The following is a 19,275-nucleotide window of genomic DNA, read 5'->3' as shown; positions in this document are numbered from 1 at the left end:
GATTATCAAATACGCCGGGAGAAACTCAAGAATCAAACCATCCTAACTGATCACATAGTCAGTCATATTTTCACTGACTCTTTATTAATGGAACCCCACATATTTGACTTACAGGCGAAAACTTTCATTCTATTATAGTACATTAAAATGACAATCAGAAATACAGTATCTGGCAATAAGTAATTTTCAGGCTGGCATGTACGAAAGGAGTATGCTTGAAGTGCTCTACAGTTTGATCCTGAATAGTTTATGTTGTTGACCCAATATAAGCTCTACATCTCTAGCAAAGAATCCTGTATAACCCTACTTTTCCTAGCACTAAGTCACCTTTGACTGATCACAGAAGTAGTAAGATATTTGCTGGTGGACAAAATACCATTTAACCTGATGTTTCCTCAGCAAACTACATATTTTTGCACAAACATTCCAGACATATGGCAGGTAAGATGTCTTGACCGCCTCATCCTGAGCTTTGTGCTGGCATTTGTACAACTGTAGCACTGTGTGTATCTGACAGGATGATCATCCATTTTCTACAAACCTAATTTGCAGATGTTCCAATTCCATCTGCAGGTCTTAATAATGCTCACTGTCCATAATAGGTGGTGGCAAATGCTTGGCTACAAATACAGATCATTATGGGTGGGATTTCAATATACTCAATGTCCAGGAATACCGCCTCATTTACGTATGTCTAAAACTGGCAAACACCCATTTTACACTATCCCATGGTAAGCTAATGTTAGGATTTGTGGAGTTAAGATGTTAAAGAAACTCGCAGGAGCTGTCCAAATTATGAGACCAAAGTATAAAGGCACCTTCAATGTACTGCCAGATTGTTGTAGGTTTTAAATGGCTGAGTCTAGTGCCCAGTCCTCAATATCCTCCCGCAAAAAGTTGGAGATAGAGATAGATAGATAGAGAGAGAGAGACAGAGAGAGAGAGAGAGAGAGAGAGAGAGAGAGAGAGAGAGAGAGAGAGAGAGAGAGGCGGGGGGGGGGGGAGATAAAAAAAACCTCACTCGTTTGAAGAAACACAACTCATATACTAGAGTGTGTGCTCAGACAATGCTTGTCAGCCTCAGACCTGTACATGATGAGATGAAGAATCCACCAAAGGTACTTTTGTAAAAAGTGAGACCATTACATCAGGGCTTTTCCGCTGAAGCCAGCTAATAAAACTAATAGAACTGTTTATCTGAAGCTGACACTTGCCAACAATGTGCATGGCTGAATAAAAAAGGTTGTATTTAGTGAGAACTTCTTGGTCAATTGTTTCATGCATTGCTAGATAGGGGAATATACTGCTATCTTCTAATGCACCTTTATTTTTACAACAACCGTTCACAGATTGGTGGCATGTGGTAGTGGTGGAAGAGAGAGGAAGATGTTTGTACACCTATTAAAAAATGACGTAACCATTCTTTAGCCGTTACCACACTAAGATAATCCCACCTGATGAAGGAACACTCCTGTAGCACACAGTTACAAACATGTCTCTCTTCCTCCAAATGCCACCTGAACCCATTTACACTCTACTCTAAAATAGGAATCACCTTACAAATGAGGTTTTATTTGGTATTTATCCATCTCTTCCTGCCATGATGAGGAAACTGTGAAATTAAACAATGAAGACAAAGTTGAACTATTAATCGCGCAGAGAATAGTCCTGTGGGGACGGGAAAACAGCAAATGCTATTCCTCTTTATAAAAAGGTAAAAAATGCAGAATTATAGACCAATATCCCTAACATTCACTTGCTGCAGGGCCCTAGAGCATGTTTAAATATTATGAAATAACTGTAAGCTTCTCTCTAAGATTAGTACAGTTTCAGGAAAAGCACAGCTAAATACCATCCAGCTTAACAATCATCAATCCCGTCAACTCAACTCGTGCAGACCTTGACATTGAAATTTCCTTAACAGAGGTTTGTAGCGTCCCCTTGATCAGGACAGTGAAGCCAAGATTCCTCCTCCATCACACTCAACAGTCCACCACCTAGTGGTGGTCACTGAAGCATGTTCAGTGATGGTTTTAGAGAAATAACAGCACTAAGCAGCTTGAGAGCACTACATTTGCCAAACACACACACAGTTGAGTTCCTTTAGGAGCTCACCCCATCACAACTCAGGTGGGCACATTTGGTTTATCCAATACCACGGATATGCAAGCACGTGCAGCGGTCATAGTAACAGCAGAGTCTGTAGCAAACTAATATTATCTTTTGAACTATTGTTCTACATGGCTGCTTGGGCCCACTTGGATTACACTGAAGACAAAAAGTTTGTTAGTGAAATCTTTATTCTACATTTTTCCGCATGATTACATAATAACCAGGCAAGTGTGGGAAGAAAAGAGGATTGTACAAGTTTCTTCACCCAAATGTCTATTTTTATGGCACATACATCCACCCTATCACCAGTGCTCAGATTTCAAAAGGGTTTGATGATTTGATCAGACTACTCTTTTTTCCTATCACCACCCGATGCAATGTCCTCCTTTCTTTGGAAGGTCACACGGAGAGTATTTAGTTTTAATTATAGCCTGAACAAGACATATTTTTATCTACTGACAAAAGCTTGCAATAGTATCCTCCTCGCACATTTGCAAATGGAACTAATCTTATGAATAATTTCTGATAGCTGAGAAGGGCAACTGACACACACACACACACACACACACACACACACACACACACGTCTTATTTTTCTTCATGAAAATATACACACTCTTACCCCGATACTTTTTCTTCTTCAACTTGCAAACAAGATTTCTTGTGTTATATTACACAACAAGATGAAACAAAAATTGAGGAATCAACAATCAAAATCATAATTTACAAACAATGTGAACTAAAAGGAAATTGTGGTGGGGTACATCAAACCAGTCAGGAACTGGTGACAAAAAAAACACACACTTGGCATGTAGAAATATTCAATATACTCTTGAAAAGTTCCTGTTGAGATCTGATCTCAAACTTTTGCATCTAAAGGGCAAGCTGATCAACTGAGTTTTCAAAACAGTGTGAGAGCCCAGTTTGGTACTATGAACAGATATGGTATTACACAAACCATCCAATCAGAGAAAAACACACCTGGATAATGCCAAAACAATTGAATGTCTGTAATTCCAGATGAACCATTCACAATTATGTATTCTGTATAAGATAAAACTCGATGCAAAACTGCCTTTGTACTTATGTGTGGAAGCAATTTCTCAGTCATGTCTATGTGAATACAGTCTGCTTTATTTAATACATCATCCACTCTTGGCCTTTAGCAACACGGGAAAGGCATATGTGGGCTAAAGTATACTATTTATGAAACAACTTTCAGCTCTTATATTATGGTTGTTATCTTTAAGCACATACTCCTTCCCTTGCAGTGTGCTATAATGGCCCTTTCGCTGAACAAGTACTGCCCACTAACAGCTACCAAACAACAGTCTGCAGTCATTCCTGTTTATGTTATAAAAGTGATACATTATATATGACTGATTAATTCAAAATCCGGTATTTGAGCTGCCACAATTTCCATTTCCTGAAAAGTTTATAAGCAAATGTAAAAACTATCAGCACTCCTAAACTTTCACATACATGATAAGTATGCACTGCAGGAACATATGTCAGCATTAAGCAAATAGGATAAGGATTAGTATTCAATACTCATCATCAGGTTTGATAAGTAATGTAACGTTAATGGCAGCTGTCACATTGCATTTTGTTGCATATTTTCACTGTCTGATTGTTAGTTGACAAAGGCAATGAATGTAAAAGCGAAAATCCTTGCTGTGGTGACACTGGTCTATAACTTCGGCCATATCAAAAAATCTCCGCTGATATTACATTACAATCACTATGTTGTTTAAGACATTTGTCACATGTTCCATACATCACTGGTCAAAAGCTGACGACTAGTATCGAATAAACCTCTTTACCCAGCAAATTTTGATGTCAAATAATGAGCATGCATTCTTAAGCAATGTGAACAGCACCATAAAATACCAGTACACAGGGAAAGAAGCAGAGGAATGGCTCTTGGAAGTAGATTCTGATATTTTAATAGTCTTTTTTGTTAATACTTCACAATAAACCAAATATGTTTTTCACTAGACATAATAGTTTCTCAAGTACCTTGATTAAACTTAATCAAATGACAACTATTCATGTCAAACTGTAGGTATTAGGAAATCCAAATTTTAATTATTGTCAACAGATAGAATATTAACCATACACATTCTAGGTGCTAATTTATTTTAAGGAACAGAAACTGTATGGCCCACATATCAAGACTAAAACTATTGCTTAATTCATTTCTCAACAACATGTAATTTACAACACAACAATCTAAACATTAAAGCTAAAATACAAAAGTCTCAGATTCAATTCCCGGTCAGTCCTAGGACTTTTGTCCATCAATTATTACTTCTTTCACCTTTGGCAGTGTTTGTTGATGTGAAAAACACTAAGCTGCAATGTTGTTTGTAGTCTACTTTAAAGTACAATCAGCAATAGTATCAACTACCTAGGAGTATCCATTTGGTGTGACAAGGAGGTAAAGCTGTCATCAACCCAAAGGCTGGTTTGAACAACACAGTGCTCTACTATGCACAATGCTGTTAGATATCATATGTCATTGCCTTCCCCTGGCCTCCAAACTGAGTTACCCAGCCACTATAAGGGAACCTATAGTTTAGTGTGAATTCATAAGCATGGTGCAACTCTGCATTTATCACATTGACAAATAAAGCCAGCAGTGAAATAAGTGATAAGTGACAGAAAAATCCTAGGATTGACTAGAAATAAAACCGGATGACTTCATAGTTTGGCACTTACCACTAAGACACAGTCTCAGGGGGGCATAAAAACGAATATAAATCTCATTGTAGGGAAGGCAGATTGAGCCTCAGTATTCCTTCAACAGTGTAAATGAACCATCACTAAAGATGTGACAACAAACATAATTATTAATCAAAGTGTAATTTATAGTTGACGAATGCTTGAGGGTAGTCACAATTTTTATTTTATGCATAGTCTTCAACTTATGTATGCAATTTTTTCTGACATATAATCTACTGTTCTGACGATAAAGACGTTTAACACAACAAGTTATATTTTTAGAAATAACAGTAAGAATGTCATGACACATTAGAGACATCAATTTGTGTCAATTATTATACTGATGATAGCCAGATACAAATCTCTAACATCCCTGTCAACTCACATTAACCCACCAGTCTATGCTCTCTCATGGCACCCATCTTTAACAATGGCAGTGGAGTGAAACTAATCTCACGTATCTATTTTAGTCCCACAACCGCTTACAGAGCTTCTGTCAAACTGAGACTCCCACCTTTTCATCTACATATCTGACAATGTTTTGGCAAAAGCAATAGGTACCATGACATAAAACTGAAATAACCTGATAAATATTCAACACACCAATGATTTTTCTGGAGTCAAACACATGCTCTGCTACAAAATAAATGGGCTGGTGCTTGACAGGCCCACACACAGGGCTATTTATTGGACAGAGGGGGGGCGGGGGATATCGGAAAGCTAATTTTAAATAAAGTTCTGATTAAACCTTTTAATACACCAAACACGTGGACAAAAATTGATTTGCTGTTTTCATTCACCTTAAATGATCCTTAAACTTGTTAAAGCTCAAATTTCTCAAAACCACTAGATAAATATTTAATTTACAGCAGTGTTACTGAGGTATCAATCTCATATAGAAAAGCAAATACCTCGCAAAATTTAAATGAACTAACAGAAGGTTACAAAAATAACTTCAAAATCAATCGCTATCTCCCCCCCCCCCCCCCCCCCATGAAAGGCACCCACTTGCTTTACCCAAGGTTTCGAACAAAAATATTAACCTTGAGTCTATTCTGTTTAGTTCTGAAACAGCCCAGAAACAGCCCAGACACAGCCATGTTGAACTTAATTTTTTCCTTGTATGGCTGAGGAGACAAAGGAAGCTAATTAACTCAATCTTGTCCTTGGGATGATCTATTTTCAACTAGATGGAAATTTTTACACAATACAGACACTGTGACATTATGAAAATGTTCACCACCTTCTCCGCTTTATAACAGTTGAAGCCTCTCATAGTTTCGTGAATCTTCCTCTGTTTTTCACCAACCTCTTTACACCTGAAACTTCTTTCACTTTACTTTCAGCCATAATCATGAATCAATAATATTAAGAAAGCATTTTGTTACTAGAAAATTTGCACTGCATCTAGCATAAGTCCAAACATTTCGGGAGGGGGGGGGGGTGTGGCAGCATGTGCCCCCGACCCTCCTGGGTGTTTGCTGCAGAGCCAGTCCCTATTTTCAGCTCACATCTCTCTAGCAGGTCTTCATAAAAAAACTAATCTTCAATCTGGTGCCCTCCTGCAACAACTTTTTCCTAGACACCATCTGTTTAACTTAGTCAATCAATCCACCTATCCATTTGCAAGGTAGTGAGAAGAAGAGGGATGGAAAAGAGCACATGAATGTGTCTTACAGTAGAAAGCATGAATAGGAACCGAATCTCTCTTTTAGAACTGCTTGTGATCGACCACAATTAGAGAAAGTACCAATTAATGCTCCACCATTAAATAAAATGAATATTACAAATATGTTAATTTACAAAATAATTCAAAGGTAAAAGCAGTTTTAGTTTTTCTGACAAAAACTGCATTAAATATTGAGACACTGATTATTTTGTTACAACCTTCATTTTGCATTCACTGCATTTGTTAAATCTCAACCAAGTTGTCACCTATCAACCGAACTTAGAACTCAAAACTATGTTACATATCAGTCTATCACACGGGTCTTTAAGAAATTGTGATAACACTAGAGCTTTTGTGGAATTTTAATACTGCATATAAATTCAACTATTACAAAATGTTTCACTAAACCAGTTTTCCAGTAAGGAATACATTCTCTGCCGAACTAAAGAGGCTGATAATGTTTATGATGTCTACTCTCACGTGTCACTTCCAACATACTATTTGGAAAACAGTTTCTCCATACTCTCTCCAATATAATACTGTCACAGATAGTAACATATACACAAGTTTTCAAAACACTGATTTACTTCTGACTCCATTTAATATGACTTGTTTTGCAGGGATGATCTAGTTGTTTGTATAACTTCACTTTAATATAACGAATTTCTACAATATGGTTGGGTTAGGAGAGGAACTAAAAGTACAGTGACCATGCCATAAGAGTGCAACTACAAACCACTGCTCACAAAGCATGTACCAGGCCTGTTCAATAATACCTTTGTTGCAGTGTCCAATTTACTTTAACTTCCACGGACGACTGTCTATTATACGTAACAACATTAACTGGAAACATGACGTCTGTTCATTTATTGTTTCTATTTGGAATAATTGACACAATCTCTACCATCGACAGTTTAATTTAGTTTCCTAGGCCTGTGCATTCCTCTATTCGGAGGAACACACCAATTATATGTAAACAAGGTTGAGTGCAAACACGTAATTTAACAACGGTAACAGCTACGAACAGTTACGTTTCTTCCTTATTACTTTCGTCACATAAGAAAACATAACCATTATCAACGACATATGAGCCGAGAGTAAAATTTTGTTGACCAAGTAAGCGAAGGAAGGAAGGAAAATTGCAAGGCGTTCATATGTCTGCCATCACAGAACGAAAATGTTAAAACGTCATCGAGGGGCAAAACATGCGTTTACAAGTTCTGGTAATCACTAACGAAAAATTAACATTCTTAAAGTATTAACAAAATCGTCAGAGCGAAGGTGGGAGTGATGGATCGTAATCAAATAATAAAGTTCTCGTCTAATGACAAATGTCACCGCTGAACCGGTAATTAGAAAACTTTTATAGTAATTCTGTTCCTACGAGAAGGATATATGGAAATTACCTCAAATTTTGGCCCCAGGGACTAATGAAACTTCAACTGACTGAAGAGCTTAGCTGCTTTTAGCACTTTATCCGAAATTCACTTGACGATCTGTGGTAGCGAAAAAGTGCACTCGCTAAACAAGTCGCCCAATTCTTCTGTCCACAATATTTCTGACCTGCATAGTATGCATAAGCATCTCAAGTTGGCACATACGGGCACCCGAAAAAACCGATTACAAATATAACGCGATACTTCAAACACCAAATAAATTCGCCGGCCATGACATCCCACTCTACGCCGGAAGACTAAACACAAAACACATAGCGAACAAAGCAAGAAAGATACTACACGCAATGAAACTTGCGATCAATATTATGCGATCGGACTGCCTTGCCAAAATTGTCCTTCGCAGTATGGTCAACATTGATTTCTTTTTAGATTACATTGGAATAACTCCTCCATAGGCTCGACGATCAAAAATTTGATGCCGTTGGAGGCCGGAATAGAACAGTCACATTAATCCTGTTTCCGGGTTCATTTTATCAGGGCTGTTATACTGTAGCAAAGAGAATGCGTAGACAGATGATCAATTTATATCCGATATTTGAATATCAATCTAGTAATGTGATGAACTCAGCTCTCATAATCGTTTTGTCCTTGATAGATTTAATTTTTTGCTGATTTCTCTGTAGCTGTTCCAATATGCACTTTCTACATCATTTTCATTCTTAGAGCCACCTACGTAATAGAAATTGTACTTAGTAATTCAATCAATATAGTCCGGTGACGTTACTCTGACCGGAGAGAAATCATGTATGCGGTTCCCCAAGGCTCAATCTTATGTCCACTATTGTTCCTCATGGATGTAAACGATCTTCTTTCTAACATACAACAAACAGAACTAGTTCTTTTTGCAGATGGTACTAGCAGTAAGCAGTCAAGCACACACATAGAAGCAGAAGAAATGCTAAACAATGTTCTTATAAGTATCACTGAATGGTTTCCTGTGAATGGTCTTCCTCTTAATTTGAAAAGATACAATATATTCAGTTCTGCCCGTCTGGGGTAATACAGATGCTAAGTGTAACACATGGTAGAAGTAATAAATATGGCGGATACTTCAAATTTTTAGGAGTCCACATAGATGAGAATTTAAACTGGGAAATGCACACTTTGGAGCTTCTAAAACAATTTATTGTAAATGTGCCATGCACGCGGCAGACAACCAGTATTATATTAATCAGTGGTTCTGCATTCAGGTTGACTGGGTCACAATGGTAAAAGTCAAACATCAGGCAAGGAATAACTTTATTCCTCATATGACAAGTTTGAGAATTTATCGATCATCAGATATCCAGGAGCGATTGCTTCATGTAGAAACAGTGTTTCCTGTTGTATGTGAAACAAACATTTGCAAACTATTCACAGAAGCACACACACAGAAACGGAGGAAATGGTAAACAATGTTATTAAACGTATCATTGATTGGTTTTCTGTGCATGGTTCTGAATTTTAAAAAACGAGTCTGTGAAGGATTGTTTCGCACACAACTGGAAATGCTATACCTAAGTGCAACAATTGTCCTGGAAATCTCATGATCGATAAAGTCCGAAATGCGCCATATGAGCAATACAGTCATTCTTTGCGTGATGTTTGACATTTACCATTGCGGCCCAGTCAGCATGAATGCTGAAGTAATGATTAAAAGAATTTAATCCTGCCGCATTTGCGCGTAAGCCGTGTTCACACACGCAACAAAAGTGTCGCCACAACTAGTGCCATACAACATGCGATGCAGTTACCTGTGTGAACTCCCAGGTTATAGTGATGCAACCTCATAGACGCAACGCCACAAAAAGTTCAGCTTGGTTGTAATTTCTTGCGGCACTTCCCTTCCGCCACTGCTCCCTGGTGGCAATATTTCGAAACACGAGCATCCTGTCACAGTTGTGAATTAATTGCTGCTGTACTCCATTCGATTTCAATGCGTTTTCATTTTATTACCGAAAAAATGAAAACAGTGGTTGGCAGTTACACTTTCACAGAATCTGGAACCACAAGAACAGCATCTTATGTTTGATTTCCTGAAGCAGTGTGTGCATGTGTGTGTGTGTGTGACGGCAATGTTTGCGAACTAATGACGTATCCCACAATCTCAAAAGATTTTTGGATGAATAAACAAATAAACTTAATATATGTAACCAAAAAAGCGAGTTGCATAAACTTCGTGATTTGCAAGTCCAAGCATTGTATAAATTGTGGATTATTTACTTATATGCATGAAGCGCCTCAAGTGTGATGAGGTAGCTGTTAAACTAAAAATTAGTTATTCAAAATGCTTATATCGGCGAATACAATAAGATTCTAAAATCTTGGAGGAGTTACATATCTTCAGATGATATTTACATGCCAGCTCTTGGTTGGCTTGCTACTGCAGACAGCATTTTCGTCTCCAACTGTTATTTCTTTTATAAATGTTTTTGTGGCCCCTGATTTATCCCTATGCAAAATCTATTTTCAGATGAAACATTTGGTTTTTGTCTTCCTTATATCTAACTCTTGTCACAGCTTTAATGCCATAACCTGCACAATAACATTCATACTCATCCATATGATTTCAACCGACACTGTGTTGAAAGCTCTGCAACTACATAGAATTTGTGGCATCCTGTGTGAATGGTAACACACTATGTCACTATAGAAAGTCACAAGCTGTGCCACCACATTAGTTGTGTGTGTGAACCTGGCTTTAGAATCATTGCAAATCTAGGGGATAGACAAATCAGTAAGGTGACATATTTTGCATATTTTCATTCAGTAATGTCATGGTGGAATAAGGTTTTGGTCTAACACATCTTTAAGAAAGAATGTCTCCATAGTTCAAAAACGTGCTGTAAGAATAATATGTGGTGCCCACCCACAATTATCTTGCAGACATCTGTTTGAGGAGTTGGGCATTCGGACTACTGCTTCATACTATATTTATTCACTCATGAAGTCTATTGTAAATAATCCACTGTACTGTACTTCAAAAGGAACGATGATATCCATAATTACAATATCAGAAGGAAAAATGACATTCATTAATCTTCATTAAGATTGGATTAAGCACAAAAATGGGTGCGCAATGCTGCAACTAAAATTTTTGATCACTTATCCAAGGATATAAAATCTCTTACAAAGACCAAAATAAAATTTGAAAAAAAACAGTGAAAGTTTCTTCATGGCAACACCTTCTACTCCATAGAAGAAATTCTATTATTGTAATGTGTAAAATGTGGTGGGTAGGACTTGCTAACTCACACATATATGTTTAAAAAAAGAAAAAAAGAAAAAAATCTTTATGAATGTACAGAATGTAGGCATATTTACAAATTAATTTGCCATGTGAAAGTAAAATGACTCATTCTACATTATTATGATGTATCATGCAAAATGATCCATGAAACATGAAACTATCCAATTAGTTCACCGTTCTTGTTGTTTCTGAAGTATTTGTGATTCAATCTGACGAAATCAGCGCCATTGTCATGTCTAACTCAAAGCTGAAATGTTACAGACTTACTGATGTTGAAACAGTGTACCTTGGCTGAGAACACAGGTGTTCTAACATTGTCCATAGGATGAATACTAACGCTATTCATGGAATGAGTCTATTAATCCATGTGTCAAACTGCTAAGTACAGGTCTCAGATTAAGTTAGTCATGAAAAAATTGTCAATATTTCAAATAGAATTTATGACTAATGTACTTCGTTATATGATTAATGGAGTGTAACAGCCACATTTCCTAAAGGATGGGTGGATGAGCTATCAGAATGCTTCATATTAACTGCCCTTCCAAGGCAGTTGCTAAAATCTACTTAATCAAGAAGCAGAGTGAGAGACAGTGCCATGTCTGGGGACAACAGAGATTTCTGACGCCATTTAAATAGTCATCAGCAAATATGGATCCAGGGTTTGGTTCTGCGGTCTGTAGGAGGAATGGGATGTCATTTTCCCTCTCTCTCTCTCTCTCTTCTCTCTGACCTCACAGAATATAACTTGCTGCAATGCTCACTTTTAGAATACACCATAAGCCTACGATTTTAATAATAATGAAATATATTAAATACTTTAACATAATAATAATAATAATAATAATAATAATCAAATAAAAACTATCAACACAATTATACACAACAAAATAAATGAAAACACAACTATGGAAGAGTTACAACTACTGGTTTATATAGGAGCACTCACTACACTAAATATACACACTAGACAGAGATCAGAACCAACCAAGACACAGAAGAAACCCACAAAACCAGCATGGCAACACAGGCTACAGATCAGAATAGAAAAACTGAGAAAAGACATCGGACAGCTAACACAATTTATAAGAAATGAAATCTCGGAAAAAAAACGAAAAAGGTTAGGTAAAATCTCACAACAAGAAGCGACAGAGCAATTAGACGAAAAGAAGCAGAAATTACGAGCATTAGCCAAACGACTCAGAAGATACAAAAAAAGTGAAAATAGAAGGAAACAAAACCAAACATTCAACACAAACCAAAAGAAATTTTACCAGACAATAGATAACACACACATTAAAATAAACAATCCACCAAACATAACAGACATGGAACACTTCTGGAGCAACATATGGTCAAACCCGGTACAACATAACAGGCATGCACGGTGGATACAAGCAGAAACAGACACATACAACATGATACCACAAATGCCTGAAGTGAAAATTTTGCAACATGAAGTCACCCAAGCAATTAATTCTACTCACAATTGGAAAGCCCCTGGAAATGATAAAATAGCAAATTTCTGGTTAAAGAAGTTCACCTCAACACATTCACATCTAACTAAATTATTTAACAGTTACATTGCAGACCCATACACATTCCCTGATACACTTACACATGGAATAACTTATCTGAAACCTAAAGATCAAGCAGACACAGCGAACCCAGCTAAATATCGCCCCATAACATGCCTACCAACAATATACAAAATATTAACTTGAATCATTAAACAGAAATTAATGACACATACAACACAGAACAAAATTATAAATGAAGAACAAAAAGGCTGTTGCAAAGGAGCACGAGGATGTAAAGAGCAACTGATAATAGATGCAGAGGTGACATATCAAGCTAAAACTAAACAAAGGTCGCTACACTACGCATACATTGATTACCAAAAAGCTTTTGATAGTGTACCCCACTCATGGTTACTACAAATATTGGAAATATACAAAATAGATCCTAAATTGAGACAGTTCCTAAACATAGTAATGAAAAATTGGAAAACCTCACTTAATATCCAAATAAATTCAAATAATATCACATCACAGCCAATACAGATTAAGCGTGGAATATACCAAGGAGACTCATTAAGTCCTTTCTGGTTCTGCCTTGCTCTGAACCCACTATCCAACATGCTAAATAATACAAATTATGGATACAATATTACTGGAACATACCCACACAAAATCACACATTTGCTATACATGGATGATCTAAAACTACTGGCAGCAACAAATCAACAACTCAACCAATTACTAAAGATAACAGAAGTATTCAGCAATGATATAAGTATGGCTTTTGGAACAGACAAATGTAAGAAAAATAGCATAGTCAAGGGAAAACACACTAAACAAGAAGATTACATATTGGATAACCACAGCGACTGCATAGAAGCGATGGAAAAAACGGATGCCTATAAATATCTAGGATACAGACAAAAAATAGGAATAGATAATACAAATATTAAAGAAGAACTAAAAGAAAAATATAGACAAAGACTAACAAAAATACTGAAAACAGAATTGACAGCAAGAAACAAGACAAAAGCTCTAAATACTTATGCCATACCAATATTGACCTACTCATTTGGAGTAGTGAAATGGAGTAACACAGACCTAGAAGCACTCAATACACTTACACGCTCACAATGCCACAAATATAGAATACATCACATACATTCAGCAACAGAAAGATTCACATTAAGCAGAAAGGAAGGGGATTTATCGATATAAAAAACCTACATTATGGACAGGTAGACAATTTAAGAAAATTCTTTATAGAACGAGCAGAAACTAGCAAAATACACAAAGCAATCACTCATATAAATACATCGGCTACACCACTACAATTTCATAACCACCTCTACAACCCTTTAGACCACATAACATCAACAGATACGAAGAAAGTAAATTGGAAAAAGAAAACACTTCATGGCAAGCACCCGTATCATCTAACACAGCCACACATCGATCAAGACGCATCCAACACATGGCTAAGAAAAGGCAATATATACAGTGAGACAGAAGGATTCATGATTGCAATACAGGATCAAACAATAAACACCAGGTATTACAGCAAGTATATTATTAAAGATCCCAATACCACAACAGATAAATGCAGACTTTGTAAACAACAAATAGAAACAGTAGATCACATCACAAGCGGATGTACAATACTAGCAAATACAGAATACCCCAGAAGACATGACAATGTCGCAAAAATAATACATCAACAGCTTGCCTTACAACATAAACTTTTAAAACAACAAGTTCCTACATACAAGTATGCACCACAAAATGTACTGGAGAATGATGAATACAAATTATACTGGAACAGAACCATTATAACAGATAAAACAACGCCACATAACAAACCTGACATCATACTCACCAATAAAAAGAAGAAATTAACACAACTAATCGAAATATCCATACCCAATACAACAAATATACAAAAGAAAACAGGAGAAAAAATTGAAAAATACATCCAACTGGCTGAGGAAGTCAAAGACATGTGGCATCAGGATAAAGTTGACATCATACCAATTATACTATCAACTACAGGAGTCATACCACACAATATCCACCAGTACATCAATGCAATACAGCTACATCCAAACATATATATACACCTACAGAAATCCGTAATTATTGATACATGTTCAATTACCCGAAAGTTCCTAAATGCAATATAACACATACCGTACAGTTAATAGGAAGTGACGCTTGATCAAGGTCCGCGTCACTTTCCATTCTCAACCAGACTTAACGTCTGAGAAAGTAAAGAAATAATAATAATAATAATAATAATAATAATATTTTGTTTAGAGCGATGCTTAGTACTTAACTTTAGCATAAGATCAAGAAACTGTAATTCAAAAAATTATAAAATTTGAAAAGCATTCTTCTGGAATTTCGAGAACCTTAATAGCAAAAAACTTATATATACCGACTTTGGCAATGTCATAATTTACACTATGTAAAATCGAAGTGTAGACTCAGTGATTCACTAAGTGCTACTATTGTGAACACGTCTGTAGACTATATAATATGTTTGTGAACTATTCTGTACAACAGTACTGGATGTGTCATCTTTATGTGGAGTTTAAAAATGACACAATTACCTGAATATTTCAGTAAAATGATTGATTATCTTAATGTAAGTATCTAAAATTACTGATATACGCACAGATTTTTGTTAGTATGTTGCATGGAGCTACACAACTACGTATCAATAGAAGAAATGCTTATATATCTTAAAATAACAACCTTAAAAATCAATACATACAGCTCACATTTAATGTGAAAAAATTCCATATGTATCTACTGTAACATCTAAATCTACTATTTTAATTTTCGTTTGAAGATATTCTTGAACACTACATGGCCAAATTTTAACCAAGTGAGATTTAAATTTGCTTTGAAAACAACCATACTCCATATCATCTTCATATCATGAGAAAAACTGTTCAATAGAAAGTATCCTACATTTACAAACTCTTTGTCAGTTTATTTGAGGTGATTTCCTTCAGTTTGATAAGCATTTCTACTCCTTGTGCTATAATCGTATAGGTCTGTTAAACAATGCAGCATGGTTTGTTTTCATATAAATATTTGTTTAAAGTGTCAGGTTAATGAAACTTTGTGGGAGGGTGCATTTTAATGGAAAAGGAAGAAAAACTATAAGCCATTCCCTTAAAAGGTAAAGAAAAAACTCTAGAAAGTGCTATTCTAAGCTGTTCTGATACTTTACAATAACAAAGAAGTGCAAAAATGTGCCTTATTTTTGACACAGATGAATCAAATACATTGAAATACATACCATTCACAAGTATCTTCGTATATATATAATCGTTAACACGAAAACCACCAATTCTAAAAGACTTTTGTCAAAACAGTCCTGATAAGGAAATTAAAAGATACTAAACTGAGATTCGAACATAATATTTTTAAAATAACAATTTGTAATTTGTTGAAAGTTACATTTTTGTCAGTTTTGTTCATACATATTTGTAAAATACTATTTGTTAAGTCTTGAAAAGATTCTTAAATATTTTTTTTAAGTTGCTTTCATTAGAAATTACAATGATACTAATTTTGAAACAAATATAGTAGGAAAATATTATTAGGAAAAACAATGCATTTGAGACAAACATCTGCAAAGAAGTACAAAGTAAACAATTAAAATGATATTACAGTATTACAACAACTTATATACTTACTTAACATGCATAAAAACTGAGTTTTGAATAAAATATTGTATTTTTTAATGCGCAGAGGGCTTAAAATCAGATGTAGAAAACATTTTACAAAAAATTATCATGTTTATATTTTTCATATTAGTAAAGTAAACAATTAAAATGATATTACAGTATTACAACAACTTATATACTTACTTATCATGCATAAAAACTGAGTTTTGAATATAATATTGTATTTTTTAATGCGCAGAGAGCTTAAAATCAGGTGTAGAAGACATTGTACAAAAAATTATCATGTTTATATTTTTCATATTAGTTCTCTACTCATGCAGTATATATTTTGCATGCATCCTGCATATTAGCAGCTGATTTGCACTTTTTGCAGTTTTTATATAAAATTGTAAAGAGTAATTTAAGTGTGTGACTCCTAATTAATGGTTCTTTCCACATCATAGAGGAACAACTAGCTTCATATTATTTGTACTCGAGATAACATATTTCATTTTCTTTCTCTCCTTGTCAAAATAGCTATCTACAATTTTTTCTTCATTAATAATGATGTCTCTATGGACGTACAACAAGGCAAGTGCAGTTAAGCAGTTTTGACCACAATAGTCATGTTAACTTGTTGAGATGTGATTCTGGATGTTTGAATGGCGCTTTCTATAATAAATGTCAGTGTTTTTTGGCTTGATTATAAAGCAGGCTGAATTCTGCAACCACATTTTCTCGTTTTATTTTTAATACTGAGAAAGTATCAGTCAAGATCTCAGTTGATTTAATAATATTAATAGTCCCTTTTTGGAAAAACATACTTAGAGGTCTAGCTTGCCTGCATACACTAGCAAAGCCCACAAGAGTCATGATTAATTCTCCATTACTGAGTGCATCTAAAAGCTGTTACACTGTATGTTCTTTTGAAAAATGTGACCATTGCGAAATTTCCTCAAGGAATGATACAGCTTTTTTCAATGTGTTTCTTTTTATTTTTATTTTTAGAAAAGATGGCAGAGACAGATGTCTTTCTACCCAACTTGTTCCACATATGGAGACTAGCTGATTCCCTACATGTTTACAAGTACAGCTTTCTATTCCATGAAGCTGTAACAAAGAGAAAACCTCTTGAATGATACCAACTGAATTACACACTGAATGCATGTAAGAGCACTTAGAAATCATAAAAGCAAGGGGATCATTCAAAATTAGTTCATTCTTTCCTTATTTTAGTGCCAGCTCCCACAGCCTTAGAACTCGTAACAGAGCATGCATCTGTTGCGATACCATTGTATTTACTAAGATCGAGAATAAGACTTCTCACAAGCTTTAACACAATTTTACCTATTTTTTCCATTGATTCATGGATTTTTATTCTCTTCATCTGCATTATTTCTGTTGCCAATATTGGTATCTCTGTCATCTTCAAAAGAATCTTGTTGATCACTGTCACCTTCAGAAGCTGAATCAGAAACATTCATTTATTTCACATCTGTAGTGAATTTTGAGAGATTATTTCCACAGATTTTTCTGTGGATTCCACGGACTGATAAAACCTATGAAATCTTCTCTGACCATCTATTGGCACATATATCTGAAATAACTGGCCATATTAATTTTCTGACCAGTATTAGCAGCCTCATCAAACCCAGTAACGTAGAATCTACTGTCTTGGATTCTGTGTAATATTTGCGAAATTATTTCATTCGCACAGCATTCAATCAAATCTTTTGCACAGTTTTAGTAAGTAATGTACCTCTTTTATTATTAGAGCTGTACTCTGCAACTTATTCAGTTTGCCCACTTTTGGCAGCACAAAATTTCATCAGTTCTTTGAAGTTACTTTTACTGATGCTTTGGACCTTTTTGAGAGAACAGAGCCATCATCACAATGCCCTCCAAAATATATGTTCCACATCTCGGGAAATTTAACGTTTTGCAAAGAAAAGCAGAAATGTTTTCAGTTTCTTTTTGATGTTTTCATTCTGTATGTATCCACTTGACTCCCAGTGTATTTCTCATGGTTTTTGTAAGAAATCAGAAAGTAGTTAGCATGTTCTAAATCTTGCTGATAATAAATCGTTTTTTGTGGCATTCCAAGTCAAATCTTTTCCTAGCAACTTACAGAACTTTGTTAGTCGTACAATCACTAATGGGTTTAGTTTCATTCCTCTGTGATGAACACCCATAAGAGCAGGCACAAAAAAGGATATCTGTTGTAAAATAGGCCTTGTTTAAATGGTGATAATGCTAACTATGGTTTGTCTTTATCTAAATGCTCTTTTTACAAAAATCGTTTTTTAGGCATTCCTCCCTTGTTGTGTGTAGAATGCGGTAATTTGTATTCAGCAGGAGGGTCCCAGTGATTATGAAGTGTATACATTGCAGTTGGCATGTCCAAACAGCTATTGGCATAAATAAACAGTTAGCCTCAGGCCCCACAGGCCTGTAGGAATGCCCACAGTTTACTACGAATGACCAATCCTACACCAAATATGTGGAGAAGGTTAAAAAACTATACTCTACACCTTCCACCTTTTGAGAATATTATGCTTTCTGTACAAAAAAAGTCGTTGACTACTTAATTTTGCTGTTTAAGATACCAATGCTTGAGGACAGAATTTCATTTTGAATTCGAATGAAAGTTGTGGTTTGACTGATTACTCAAGGCTAACTGTTTAAATGGTGCTTATGTATATGAAACCTCAGAATTAAACAAAGAGAGAAAATAGTAATATGATTGTAAAGGGAGACTTGCTCTGTTATAGAGTGACATGGACAGAACATACCTAGATGTAAGGAGAATCTGATACAAGTGTGCCAGAAAACTTCTGTACACATATGGAAAAAAGGAAATTATCAGAAAAAGAGAAAAATCTAAAAAATA

General features: G+C 35.5%; 1 protein-coding gene across 3 annotated transcripts in view; it reads right to left on the bottom strand.

Moving 5' to 3' along the window:
* Positions 1-8,438, bottom strand: part of LOC126248384 (uncharacterized protein DDB_G0271670-like) — a 201,912-nt gene extending 193,474 nt beyond the window's left edge. For 2 of the 3 annotated variants that reach the window (XM_049949325.1, XM_049949324.1), the window contains exon 1: positions 7,912-8,438. The gene's annotated coding sequence lies outside the window, so the exon portion shown is untranslated. The remainder of the gene's footprint in view (positions 1-7,911) is intronic. The other variant, XR_007545470.1, reaches the window with a different exon arrangement.
* Positions 8,439-19,275: the final 10,837 nt, after the last annotated feature.

This window comes from Schistocerca nitens, chromosome 3 (assembly GCF_023898315.1).
Source record: "Schistocerca nitens isolate TAMUIC-IGC-003100 chromosome 3, iqSchNite1.1, whole genome shotgun sequence".
Classification (NCBI taxonomy): domain Eukaryota; kingdom Metazoa; phylum Arthropoda; class Insecta; order Orthoptera; family Acrididae; genus Schistocerca; species Schistocerca nitens.
The sequence above is the reverse complement of the archived record's forward strand: the minus strand, read 5'-3'. Positions and strand labels throughout refer to the sequence as shown.